Source organism: Mytilus californianus, unplaced genomic scaffold, assembly GCF_021869535.1.
Source record: "Mytilus californianus isolate M0D057914Y unplaced genomic scaffold, xbMytCali1.0.p SCAF_5, whole genome shotgun sequence".
NCBI lineage: Eukaryota > Metazoa > Mollusca > Bivalvia > Mytilida > Mytilidae > Mytilus > Mytilus californianus.
The window spans coordinates 91,044,566-91,059,393 of NW_026262701.1; the positions used below are offsets into that span (position 1 = coordinate 91,044,566).

The 14,828-nt window shown below is 32.3% G+C and overlaps 1 long non-coding RNA gene across 1 annotated transcript; it reads left to right on the top strand.

Annotated features, from left to right (window-relative positions):
* Positions 1-69: 69 nt before the first annotated feature.
* LOC127702351 (uncharacterized) lies at positions 70-13,165 on the top strand. Its single transcript, XR_007982382.1, has 3 exons — positions 70-90; positions 11,620-11,693; positions 12,783-13,165. It is a non-coding gene; the product is annotated as an uncharacterized LOC127702351 (long non-coding RNA).
* The last annotated feature ends 1,663 nt before the right edge of the window (positions 13,166-14,828 follow it).

Consider the following 14,828-nt stretch of genomic DNA (forward strand, 5'->3'; position numbering starts at 1 on the left):
GTGCATCACAAATTGCATAAAAGAAAATTTGTTATAAGAACAACCACAATTGATATTTGTATATCTTGCAGGCCTGTCATCGTCCATACCGTAAGTTTTTATACCGACAAATAATGTATACGTAAACATGCATTGTTATTAACTTTTGTAATAAAGCTTATGAAAATAATGGTATTAATTATTTTTGGAGTGTTAAATTTTTTTTAGAGGTTTTAGATAAAATACATGCTTTTGATGGTCGTTTTAATTCTGTTGACAGTTATGATTTTTCTACTCTCTACACTACACTTCCACACAATCTTATCAAGAAAAAGTTTTCATTTTTAATTAAATGGTCTTTTTATAAAATTCTCATTGCAAATTTATTTGCTGTAACTCTTTTAAATACTTTTTCTGTAACGAAAAAGGAAAGTATGCTAGATACACTTACTGGAAATGTAAAGATATGATTGAAGCTTTAAATTTTCTCCTGGACAACATATATGTACGTTTTGGCGATAAAGTGTATCGACAAGTAGTAGGTATTCCTATGGGCACTAACTGCGCCCCTTTGATAGCAGATTTATTCCTGTATTGCTATGAATCTCAGTTTACGACCAAACTCAGTAAAGACAACACGTCATTGTTACATTTGGTTGATACATTCAACAATACCTTCCGTTATCTTGATGATATGTTTTCGTTAAATAATCCTGAGTTCTCTAAATATACTACTGATATTTACCCAAAAGAACTTACTTTAACTAAATCTAACATAAACAGCAGTAGTTGTCCTTTTCTAGATTTAGACAATTTCTAAAGGGAAACTCCATACTAAAATTTACGACAATAGAGACGATTTTTCATTCCCTGTTGTTATTTTTCCTTTTTTAGACGGCGATGTTCCTTTTGCTCCATTATACGGTGTTTATATATCCAAACTCGTTCGTTATGCCCGTGTGTGTAGTGATGTCATAGATTTTAACGAACGTAATCAATCTATCACTGGTAAATTATTAAGTCAGGGATTTCGTTTCCATAAATACTTAAAACTTTTACTAATTTCTTTCATAGATACAAATAGTAAATTTGGCTGTACCTGTAGAAAACTTATTAAAAACGGTATTTCACATCCTAAATTTTACGGTAATATTGTACTACAAGCGCGGAAATCACTATGTGATCCGTGTAAACTCATCGAACCTTTAAACTACCTTGTTAGTAAAGGTTATCTTACCAATGCTGTAATTAGATCTTTGAATATAGTTTACATTGGCACTAATATCGATTTTGTCATCAGCAAATTGAAACATAACTAAATTTGTATTCTTTTCAAACGGGATGTATAAAGACACACCCACGTTCATTTTTATCTGTAAAGAGGTTAATTCCTAACTATCCTACTGCCTGTCGATACATTTATTTTTGGCATTGCACAAGTCATGTCTTCTTTGACTGTCCATGACGTTAAAATACTAAATCCCTGGGATGTGTTTTAGTTGATTTTAATCTCTGATGCATGACTTTTTATTTATTATTAATTGTTTTTGGCTTTTAACTGGCTGTCAGTAACTGTGAGTACTCTCAAATCGTACTTTCTTGTTAATTTGACCTGTGGATACTATTTGTGATGCTTTTTTGTTATTTAATGTTTACTTATTCAGGGTTATATCTGGTCTAAATGCCAAATGTAAATTTTCACTTCTTCGTACTATGAACATCAAAATTATTTATTTTGTAAAAAATTTTCCTTTCTCCATTTAAACTGTATACCTAACAATAGAATTATTTTCATCTACCTGTGTATATTACTTTAAATGGCGGATTTTTGTACAAGGTTGTTGTTTTTATGAAATTGTTTAACATTTCACATCGGTATACTACTGTTACTTTAATTATTCACCACTTATTTTTTTATTTTGTATTTACATTGTATCATAGATCAAATTTTTGTCGTTCAGTGTATGTTCAATTGTGTTAATATGTCTTTTGATTGAGTTAAGCCATTTCAATTGATATTGTATAGTGTGTCTTTCTATGATGTGATGTTACACTATTGTTTCAGATAAGGGTGAAGGTTGGTACCTATTAAAACGTTTAAACCCGCTGCAATTGTTTGCACCTGTCCTAAGTCAGGAGTCTGATGTTCAGTAGTTGTCGTTTGTAGATGTGGTTCATAAGTGTTTCTCGTTTCTCGTTTTTTTATATATATTAGACCGTTGGTTTTCCCGTTTGAATGGTTTTACACTAGTCATTTCTGGGGCCCTTTATAGCTTGCTGTTCGGTGTGAGCTAAGGCTCCGTGTTGAAGACCTTACTTTTACCTATAATGGTTTACTTTTATAAATTGTGACTTGGATGGAAAGTTGCTTCATTGGCACTCATACCACATCTTCTTATATCTATATCCTGTAATCAGACATTTCCTGTACAAATACAGGGGTGCAAATTAAATAAAGAAATATTTGGATACAATCAAATTATATTTCCTGATATCTTTTATCTTTAATAAGCGAACAGTAATATTCAACCTACGTTGAACGTCGCAGTTCTTATATTTGACCACTACTGGAAAGCAATAAAACAAGCCACAAATGACGTTTGAAAGAATAACATTAACAGAAAAATCCTAATCATAACTTGCCTCATGGAGTTGCATCTTTAGTTTTAAATAAACTTCATAGTTTATAAACCTGGAAATAAAACTCAAAAAGTATCTTCCATTTATGCAAGAACCGCTTCATTGAAAACTTGCCACTCAATGGTTATACTAAAACACCAGATGCTGTGCAGATCCAGTGGTCGTAACAAGTTTGATACCGAATAACTTGCACAATAAGGTCTTTGAAATACCCGTTATAAGGACCACTCGTGGCTGCAAGTTTTAAGACCAGAAGCATAAACGCTTTAGAGCTTTTAAACAAAACTCGTCTACTGTTATTTTTATATAATTTAAACATTTATGAAATTTGAATTAACAGTCAAATGTATTATGTAAATCATGCCAGTTAGTAATCACTAGCTCTAATCTTCTCGTTTACAATCAAACACGTTAATTGTAAAAACATTTGTAACAAATTTCACAGAAACATATGTTTACATTTATAAACTGCTTCTTATAAATATAAATGATACCGTTTCATTTTGAACTCTAACATTTCTTAAAAATTTACTAAAATAAAAAAATGTTTGTTAAATTAACATTATGAGTATGGAAGGGTTTGTGCTAAGATGTAAACTTCTGATATCGATTATAGTGCGCACAACGGTCCGTGTATATTTGCGTCCATTCTTTTTTCATTTTGAAATATCGAAAACAAAAAACAAAAAACGAGAGTGTTTTCATTTTTCGTTTTTGATTTCTCTAAAACCAAAACGGAAAACGAAAGTGTTTTCATTTTTTGTTTTAGATTTCTCTAAAACCAAAATGAAAATCAAAAGTGTTTCCGTTTTTCGTTTTTGATTTCACTAATTTAAAAGATGAATTTTGAATGTAATTTTAATTATTCTCGTTTTATAATGTACAATGTTTTCCTTTCTTGTTTCACAGTCATTGGTAGTAAATAATGCCAATGTAAACACCCTCGGTGTTCTTTCAACATTATGTAGACAAAATAGACCGCCTAACTTATGAATTGAACTACGGTGATAAATGAATCAAAGCATTTCAAATTACCTTGTTTATATATCTTTACTAAAAAATAAATATTGTATTTAAATATTAAACGAATCATAAATTTAAATTTACAATATAATATTATATAAAGATGGTACAAATAGATAGATTGATTACAACATCACATTAACAAGGGAGGTTACTACTTTTAAAACGGATAAGAAAACTAGCCCAGTCGTTAAAGTATACCAGCACAGCGGTTATCAGATCTTTAATGGTTTACTTTAATAAATTTTGACTTAGATGGAGAGTTGTCTCATTGGCACTCATACCACATCTTCTTATATCTATAGTATTTAAATCGAAGTTAATGTCGACGGATGCAAAAGTCTTTATCAATCTGAACAATAAGGGTGGGTGATCTTTACTTTTATGTTCAGAAAGGTTGATCTAAAATGATTAGAATTGATGACCAAGGTCCATCTGCCAGTATTATACGAACATTCAGGACGATAATGTGTTTTGCTTGATCAATTGATTGAAAAAACAAATTTTCGCAATTTCACAATTCAAACCGGGATTAGCATTCAATCATTTTGCCATTCGGAGCCTATTCGGTATTAGTTTTGCTTATTTGTGAAAGCTATATGGTGACCTTAACTGGAGGGTGTGGATGGGGGTTTACGGAATAGAGAATAGTGGGCAAAATTTATAAATAAAAGAGACAATGAACCAAGACATAAAAAAATAGAATAATGAGGTGTTTAAATATGAATAGAACAAAATAATTGGCAAAAAGTAAAAAGAAATAAAGAATAGAGATAAATGGCCTAAAACACTAATGATGACTAATCAAAGAATAGAGAAAAATGGTATAACATATCAAAGAATACAGAAATGAAGAACCACACATCCAGACTATCGTACTAGTTGCCTAAACCAACGTTATTTTGTCTCCGGTAGATTGTTATTTACGTTTTCTTTTTATTTCTATGCCTATCAATTAAGACGTGAGCTTTCATAATTTGACAGCTTATTACATTATAAAAAAAAGACTAAGCCGAACATCACCCTGGATTTTTCTCAAGTAGACCTCAGCTACCCACCCTACCACACCATTACCGAAAAGTTATTAACTTAATAAAAAAATTTCTACGGCAATACTTTTGTCCGCACTAGGTGCAAAGAGAAGCTGGGTAGACGAGGTTTACAGTAGAAAAAATCCAGGGTGTTGTTCGGCTTAGTTTTTTTTCTAAAGTAGGTCCAAAGTTGAGGTCAAATACCCTACCCAACCCTTCCCGAAAAGATAAATTAAAAAAAATTCTACGGCAATACTTTTATCCGCACTAGGTGCAAACGTAAGCTAGATATCTAGCGCCTACTTGATCAAAATTCCTAATTTAGGTATAGCACGGATTATTTTTTTAAAGCTGATAAATAATTTCCTTGTCCACCATACTTTGAGTACAAAAAATAAACCTTTCGTCCAATCATTAGTAAGCGAAATCCACTGGTTCAGAAGTAGAATGTTTTGTCAAAACAGTTTTGTGTGGCAAAAAAACAAAGTTAAAGCACGAGTGAAATTTTCTTTTCTTCTAATGCAGAACAATAGTTACTTTTCATGAACTAATATGGAAAGCTATTTCACACAATAGTGCAATTTTTCCAACATTTAAAATAATTTCTTAATTATTTACGATTCAATATACACTCAAAAGTGTTGACTATTTAAAATGTAAACCGTGCAGCACGCTGTGTGATATATTGAAAGCGATTTCTATTGCATTTATATAATTAATGAACAAGAAATGAAATTTTAAAATTATTGAATAATGTTTTAATTATATATTAAAATCTGATAATAAAGTGGTTATATATTAATAAAAACATCTGAAGAACGTTTGAATCTTATGCAACATTTCGATTATATAAATATCTGAAAACTGGCTGCTAGTGAAGTGGCTGCTATCGAGTGGCTGCTTGCTTTAGCCTGGTCTTACAAACTCTGCATTTTCATTCACGTCTTCACATTAGAGGTTGCAACACCTTGCCAAATTATTGGGTTCCAATAAACGTTTAGCAAATTATGCCAATGTGCTTTCCCTTGGGGTTTTATGCAGAACAATTACCGGAAATCTATGGTAGTTTGCAAAATAATTGTCAAAATCGAAATCTTACTGAACAAAGTAGATACCCACATCAAAAAAGGTTGAGGCATTGAAAGCCAAATAAGTTTTCATATTTCACATTCTTACGAGTCTAATTGTAATCAGACGGTCATTGTAGAGTTCCAAGAAGTTTACAATTAATTTAATACAAAGGCAAAAAATAATGTAAAGTTTCATTGGTGAAAATAAGACTGAGAATGGAAATGAAGAATGTATCAAAGAGACAACAACCCAACCAAAGAGCACAAAAAAGCCGAAGGCCACCAATGGGTCTTCAACACAACGGTAAAATCCCGCAACCAGAGGCGGGCTTCAGCTGGCCCCTAAATAAAAATGTATACTAGTTCAGTAAAAATGGACGTCACACTAAACTAAAAATTAAAAAAAAACATACAAGACTAACAAAGTCCAGAGGCTCCTGACTTGGGACAGGCGCAAAAATGCGGCGGGGTTAAACATGTTTTGTGAGATCTCAACCCTCCCCCTATACCACTATAGCCTACCAATGTAGAATTAACAAACACACAGCAATACGCACAGTAAAACTCAGTTTAAAAGAAGTCCGAGTCCGATGTCAGAATAAGTAACAAAAGAAACTAAACAAAATGACAATGATTCATAACTTAACAAAGGATTACTAGCAGTAACTGACATGCCAGCTCCAGACCTCAATTAAACCGATTGAAAGATTATGTCTTCATCACATGTAAATCAAGCACAATCCATCCTGTGAGGGGTTGAGTATCATACCGTCATAAAATATATGAGAAGAAAATGACTCGTATAATGCCAACAACTGGTTTTGGAACTAATGTGGTTATTACCGATGCAAAAACCCTATAAGTGAATAAATATTAATACCAAAATATGTCATCTTTAATGAGCCTCCTCATGGAGTTTTTGATTATGTGATTACTTGGCTGTTTTTTTTTTTTGTGTGTGATTATTTGATTACTAGACCAAATATTTCATGATTTTTTGATTATCTAGGACTGTATTTTAGATTAATTAACTACCAAGTTTAAAAAACATATTTGTGTGTATAGTAAACATATAAAATTTAGCTTGAAAGACGTCAATGTTTTTCGCCTCGCTCCGCTCGGCAAAATTGTTAAGAATTAAATCCGAAGATTGAACGCGTTTGTCCAGTAATATTATTAAAATTCATACGTATATTAACGTGCTCATATATATAAGTATAACGAAATCAGAGATTTATCTTGTAATTAGATTGGTTCGTCTAATTAAGTATTTTTATCTGGAGTAAATTTACTAACTTCTTTAAAAGGATTTGAACAAGAATGTGTCCATAGTACATGAATGCCCCACTCGCACTATCATTTTCTATGTCCAGTGGACCGTGAATTTGCGGTCAGAACTTTAACTTGGCATTAAAATTAGAAAGGTCATATCATATGAAACATGTGTACTGAGTTTCAAGTTGATTGGACTGCAACTTCATCAAAAACTACCTTGACCAAAAACATTAACCTGAAGCGGAAAAGACGGATGAACAGAAGAACGAACGGACGCACAAACCGAAAAACATAATGTCCATAAATGGAACATAAAAAAAGTACTGAAATTGAATGAAGGTCTGGTAAATCTCAATAAGACCATAACAGGCATATCCAAATAAAGTTCCCTGAAGTCAAAGACAACTTCCCCCACCTGAGATCTATTTCCACTACTTCTGCAATATTGTATTTATCAATAATAATATAAATAGAAATTGTATGCATGTAAATTAAAAACGATCAGTGTAAACTTATAAATCCTTTAAATAAACTTATTTTAAAAGGTTACCAATTGAACACTGTAAATAGATCTTTGAATATTGTTTTAATTGGTATAAATATTACTTTGTTATCACTAACTTAAAACCATACTACATATTATTGTTATACACACCAAGGTACTACAATCTGTTGATACCTTTGATTTGGCATTGCACAAGGTCATGTCTTTTTCTGACTGTTAATAACGTCTTTACACTAAGTCCATTGGATGTTGGATGTGTACTGATTGATATTTTAGTCTTAGATACATGATTTTTGTATTAGGTTTTATTGGCTTTAAACTAGCTGTCAGTACTGCGATTACTCTCAGATCTGTACTTTGTGTCCCTTTTTGTTTGTTAAGGATGTATAAATACCCTGCCACGTCCGGTCTGTGCTTTTGTTAGATGTTTTTTTTCTGTTTTTGTCGATCTGATATGTTAAGCCCTTTTCAATTGATTTTTATAGTTTGTTCTTATGTTGTGCTGTAACAAAACTGTCCTAGGTTAAGGGGAGGGTTGAGCGCTCACAAACATGTTTAACCCCGCCACATACTGTATGTGCCTGTCCCAAGTTAGGAGCCTGTAGTTCAGTCGTTGTCGTTTGTTGATGTCTGTCATATTTGTTTTTTTGTTTTATTGTGTTATTAATTAGGCCGTTATTTTTTTTTTTTATTGAACTCTTTCATATTTTTCATGTGAGGGCCTAGTAAACCTGACTATACTGTATGGTTTTTTTCTCATTGTTGAAGGTAGTACGGTTGCCTACATTGTATATATATATAACTGCTTACATCCACTTCATTTGAACTTTGGGGATAGTTGTCACATAGGCAATCATACCACATCTCCTTTTTAAAAAATGTTGAGGGGGTTGAAATTTGTATTTCTTAGGAAAGTTCCAATGTTTTCCTCCACGGTCACCCAGTTTTAATTGGATATTTTCATATTTTGCTGAACCCTTGGATTTGCGTTTAGAGCCAACCAGAGCTTACTGACTGAGGATGGGTAGTTGAAGACCATATTGTGAGCTCTAGGTGTCTTTTTGTGTATTGCATATGGTGATTTGGTGATGTCTTCATGCCATTGTCCCATTACTTTGTATAGACAGCTTATAAGTCAACCTTATCTATCAAAGACGACAAATGATGGCCAAAGCTCTCCTAGGCTTTTGTATAGTCAGGCGAGAAACAAGATATAAACTGACTTGGCTTGGTATAAACATGTATATCTAGTAAACTCGTATAAATTTAAGTCAAATTAATAATTTAAGACAACAAAAAATATGAAAGTGTAAAAAAAAGTTTTTAATAAATGTTGAAAATATTATTAGGGCGCTGCCATTCGGTGATCAGTCTGTCCGTCCATCCGTCCGTCCGTAACAAATTGTGTCCACTCTATATCTAGAGAACCGTTAAGATTTCAAAGTTTATACTTGACATATATATCAACCAACACCAGAGGGTGTGTCATAATGTATGTACAAATTCCTAGGTCAAAGGTCAAGGTCAAAAACTTTGTTTCAGCTGAGAACCCCTTGTCCTATGGTAAAGATCGTGTCCGCTCTATATCTTGAGAACCGTTATGATTTCAAAGTTTATACTTGATATGTATATAAACCAACACCAGAGGGTGTGTCATAATTTATGTACAACTTCCTAGGTCAAAGGTCAAGGTCAAAAACTTTGTTTTCAGTTGACAACCCTATGTCCTATGGTAAAGATACAAATTTTTTAATGCACATTATTCACAGCGAGGCCCACAGAGATGGCTCCCATCTCAATGATATCTAGTTGTGTTTGTGAGTGGCCGTGGATAAAGGCATGTTTTATGGTCTGGGTTAAAAAAAAGTATTAACTTCGGGTACATATCCCTGCCCCACCACAGAGAATCAAATGGTTGCTTCCTTGGGAACAACAGAGATTGAAGATGTTGAGAATGAATATCAGATAATATTTTTTTGTTCTGCGGCGACGTTATAGGAACACCAATCAGTCAATCGATCTTTATGACTATGGCTTCATTTGTGTAATATTTCTTGTTGTAAAAGTGCATTTTCTGCTTTGTGTAGACTTAGTAAGCCTTGGAATAGATCTACGAAGACTAATGAACGGTCATGTGTGGTTTTGCAATTTTATATGCCTACCGATGTCTAGATATGGTACGTTGCTACCGGACATAGAAAAAACTGTCCCTTTTTCATGGAAAATTAAACTGTTACAGTATATTAAAGAATAAAAAACTGGCTCTCTTTTCTGTAAATACAAATAAATAGCTGACATGGGTTAAACTAAAGCTAGAAATCCCAATCTCCCGACATTAATTCATTTAAAAAGACCATATATAGATATAAGAGATGTGGTATGAGTGCCAACGAGACAACTCTCCATCCAAGTCACAATTTGTAAAAGAAAAACCATTAAAGGTCAAAGTACGGTCTTCAACACGGAGCCTTGGCTTACACCGAACAGCAAACTACAAAGGGCCCCAAAATGACTAGAGTAAAACCAACGGTCTAATCTATATACTAAACGAGAAACGAAAACACTTATGAACCACATCAACAAACGACAACTACTGAAGATCAGGTTCCCGACTTAGGACAGGTGCAAACAAATGCAGCGGGTTTAAACGTTTTAATAGGTACCAAATTCACCCTTACCCGAAACAACAGTGTAACATATGACCTTAAAATTTAACATTGAAGGGCTAAACTTGCATTGAGCCTTGTTTAGGCCCTAAAATAGAAAATAAAGAGATGTGGAGTAAATGTGCATGGGACAACATCGCACACAATACATAGAAAAAATGAAAATTATCAATGAACAGGGCTTTTATTCCTGTTCTTCATCTTGAAAGTAGCCGGAGGGTCTTCAACGAGGCAACGAACCATTCATACCCTAAAAACAGCAGACACACAACTGACTATGTAGATTACAATGTTTTGCATTATCCTACATATGTCTTTTTATGTTGTCCCTAAATACTAAAAGTCTTACACTGAATCTATATATTTTGATATATTGTCGAAAAAATAAATAAAGCAAAACGTTTTAGATTAAGAAAGGGTCCGAAAGAAACGTTCAGAATGCACGATTTTGCGTCATTTTTTCCAGATCTTTTGGGGGCCTTGAGCCTTAGACCCCTCGACCAAAATATATTTTGCTTCATTTGTAATAGAGGCTTGTTACGGCCCTGTCTTATCATCTTAGATCAACCTTTCTAAACTTAAAAGTAAAGATCCCGCACCCTTATTGTTCAGATTGATAAAGACTTTTGCATCCGTCGACATTAACTTCGATTTAAATACTATAGATCTGATAACCGCTGTGCATGTATACTTCCTTTAACGACTGGGCTAGTTTTCTTATCTGTTTTGAAAGTAGTAACCTCCCTTGTTAATGTGATGTTGTAATCAATCTATCTACTTGTACCATCTTTTATAATTATATAATATTATATTGTACAATTTAAATATATGATTCGTTTAATATTTAGATATAATATTTTTTTTAGTAAAGATATAAACAAGGTAATTTGAAAGGCGTTGATTCATTTATCACCGTAGTTCTATTCATAAGTCAGGCGGTCTATTTTGTCTACATTATGTTGAAAGAACACCGAGGGTGTTTACATTGGCATTATTTACTACCAATGACTGTGAAACAAGAAAGGTAAACATTGTACAATATAAAACGAGAATAATTAAAATTACATTCAAAATTCATTTTTTAAATTAGTGAAATCAAAAACGAAAAACGGAAACACTTCTGATTTTCATTTTGGTTTTAAAAAATCTAAAACAAAAAATGAAAACACTTTCGTTTTCCGTTTTGGTTTTAGAGAAATCAAAAACGAAAAACGAAAACACTCTCGTTTTTTGTTTTTTGTCTTTGATATTTCAAAATGAAAAACAAATGGACGCAAATATACACGGACCCATTCGTAAAATAACCGTCAATAGAAATGCTCGAGACCATGAGTTTGTGATTTAGTACAATTATTACTGTGGAAAGATGTGTGCTGCTTTTCTAAATATATGGCATCTCTTTTTGTCAATCTCAATTTTATTTGTATTAGTTCAGGGGACCATTATGAAGCATTGAGTGCTCAAGATAAACCAAACTTGTATGAGGAATTAGAAAATGAGAAAGGTAGTTTATTATTTGTAAGATACAAAAACAAATAATGTTAGATGTTTAAATTTGAAACCATATTCCTTTTATTTATTCAGAATCTCTCTTATTACAAACTGAACTTCTTTCATATTCAAATTGATAACTTAAATGTCTTTACAGCGCGAGATCAGATAATGACAGTTGTTTTTATTGTTTAATTATATATAAATTAAATGTGAGCATTTATTAAAATAAGATAATATTTCTGTTATAAAAAGGGTCGAATGGTAAATTGAACTTGAAGAAAGGCCTCCTAAATCAAAATTGAAGTTTGATTGATATAATTACATGCATTGGTTTAGCATGTTTCATGTAGGAAAACGAAGACATTCAAATACAAATTTGGTAAAGTTAATAATACTTTTCGGTTGCATTGTTTCTAATGCCAAACATTATTAACAATGAAAATGCAGTCAAATTCCGTTTTGCTTTGAAGGATACATAAAAACACATATTTTCAGTTAAAGTTAAAGTTAAATCCTATACAAAGTGCCATAGTGCCTGCAATTGAAGGTACTCATCTCGCAACTTTGAACGTGGCCCACAAACACACAATATTAATACTGGTACAAAAGTACTCGCAGCTGTTTAAAGCTATTTAAAATCTAATTTCAACCAATAAATAAACCAAATTTTACACTCGTCTGACAGTCCAAATTTAAATACATGGCAGAACTCACCTAATTGATTTATCATTTCATTTGAAAATCTGTATCATATGAGAACAGATCGGTAAAGACTTGCCTTATTTACTTCATACTGAATAATAATCAACTAAATTTTACTTAATTTATTGGAAAACTGTTTAGAAATAAACAAATAAGTATATAAGGCAGAAAGTTGATTTTTAAATGTTGAAATCAATATGAATATAGTACCAATAAATATACTTAACTGCAATAATTAACACAACATATCAGAAAATACAAATTGAACACATCCTCTCCAGCGATATGGTACTATGTAGCATATATTTATTGTTGGACTTTATAAAGTCTTCAATGATAAAAAAAAAAACACATTTAGTTAATACTCATGATCAATGAATTATTCGATATCTTTCAGGACAAACGGAAAAAGTTTATGTCAATGAAGCATTCTGAACTAAATGTCACAACATGATTTTGTATTGAAAACTATGTAATTTCAATGTTTTAATCAAAATTCAAAATGGCTTGATGCTTGTTGGTGGATGATGTGGCCTGTTGAACAGTGTGGTACATTTGGCGATACCTATTATCCAATGTTATGTACTATTATTACTAGATATTATATCTAATCATTTTAAGCGTGTTGATTGAAACTGAAGAATATAAGGAAATGGAAATAGTGAAATACTTTCCATGCACATTATCATGAAATTATCATATATTTATTTTTGGAGATATATTCTATTTAAAGGTATATTTTTGTTATTTGATTAATATATAAATAAACAATTACATACATATTTTCTTAAAATATTTGATATATTTCCATCATTTAAAATAACGAAAAGTTAAAGCGGTGAAAACGACAATTAGATAGGAACCAAAATAACAACAATTCCGGTTGAAAAGGAGTAAAGAAAGTTAATTAGATCTAAAAATTTCAAGGATGTTCATTTTACACATGTTTTATACAAACGCCCTCATCAAGCAACAGTCAACAAATTGATCGAGTCAAGACAATTTATGAATGAATTAAACAAAGACGATCACATACTAACACAAACACTTGTATTTTATTAGACAAACACGTTTGAATCCTTTGAGCGACCGCTGTATTTTTCATTTTTTTGACAAAGCGACACCATGCAAATGCTAATGGACAGGAATTGCATTACGAACAGGAGAGCATGTAAGACTAGCGCTGAAACTTTTCCTTGCATCAGGTATACTTTTTGGCTGTTGAAAATGCCACATAGTTCTTGTGGTATTGTGCTTGTCTTGAATGCGTGGAAGTCGTAAGTTTGATCCACTGTCGGGACAAATCAAAGACTTACAAATTATTATTCGCTGCATCTACCCTAATCATGTTGCATTTAGAAGTAAGAGCAATGACTGATCGGTTCGGAGTCAAAGTAATATGTCCTGATATTGGTTGTCGCGGTTGTTGCTCGTTGTTATTGTTCTTTTAATGTTGTAATATAAACTACACTGTGTTGGGTTTTTTTTTTTTCTTTTTTCATTCCGGAGCATTTCATAGTTTATTTTACAGTACGAGTTTTAATATTTTGTGTAGCCCTACGGTGACCTGTAATTGTAATAAAGCGGTTGATCGTTATTTATTTTGGTTTGGTCTTTTAGCGATAAATGTTTCAAAGGAAATAATTCCAAATCTTCTTAAGGTAATATACATGTATATTTTTCCTTAAAAATATACAATCGTTTTTCGTATTACAACTACGATAATCAGCATCATAAATAGTCTTCTCATTTCTCATTTGAATGCTGACGTCATATATGTACATGTCCAATATAAAAATAAGGAAATAAGGTTTGATTGCCAATGGGACGACTATCCACCAAAGTTCAAATAGAGTGGATGTAAGCCATTATAGGCAATCGTACGGCCTTCAACAAAGAAATAAACCAATACCGTATAGTCGACTATAAAAGGCCCCAACATGAAAAATATGAAACAATTCAATTGAGAAAACTTACGGTCTAATTTATAACAAAACAATTAACGAAAAACAAATATGACACATGAACCAACGACAACCACTGAACTACAGGCTCTTGACTTGGGACAGGCACATAAAGAATGTGGTGGGGTTGAACATGTTTGTGAGCGCCCAACCCTCCCCTAACCTGGGACAGTGGTTTAACAGAACAACATAAGAACTAACTATAAATTCAGTTGAAAAAGGCTTAACTCATCAGATCGATACAAAGCAGAAAAACATCAAACATAAACACAGAGCGGACGTGGCAGGGTATTTATCCATGCCTCATCCCTAACAACAATAATGACACTAAGTACAGATCTGAGAGTACTCGCAGTTACTGACAGCTAGTTCAAAGCCAATAACATGAATAACAACTAATTAAAAAAAAACATGTATCCAAGACTAATCAAGATATTGATACCGTTGATATCGAAAATATCGACACAGTATCGATGATA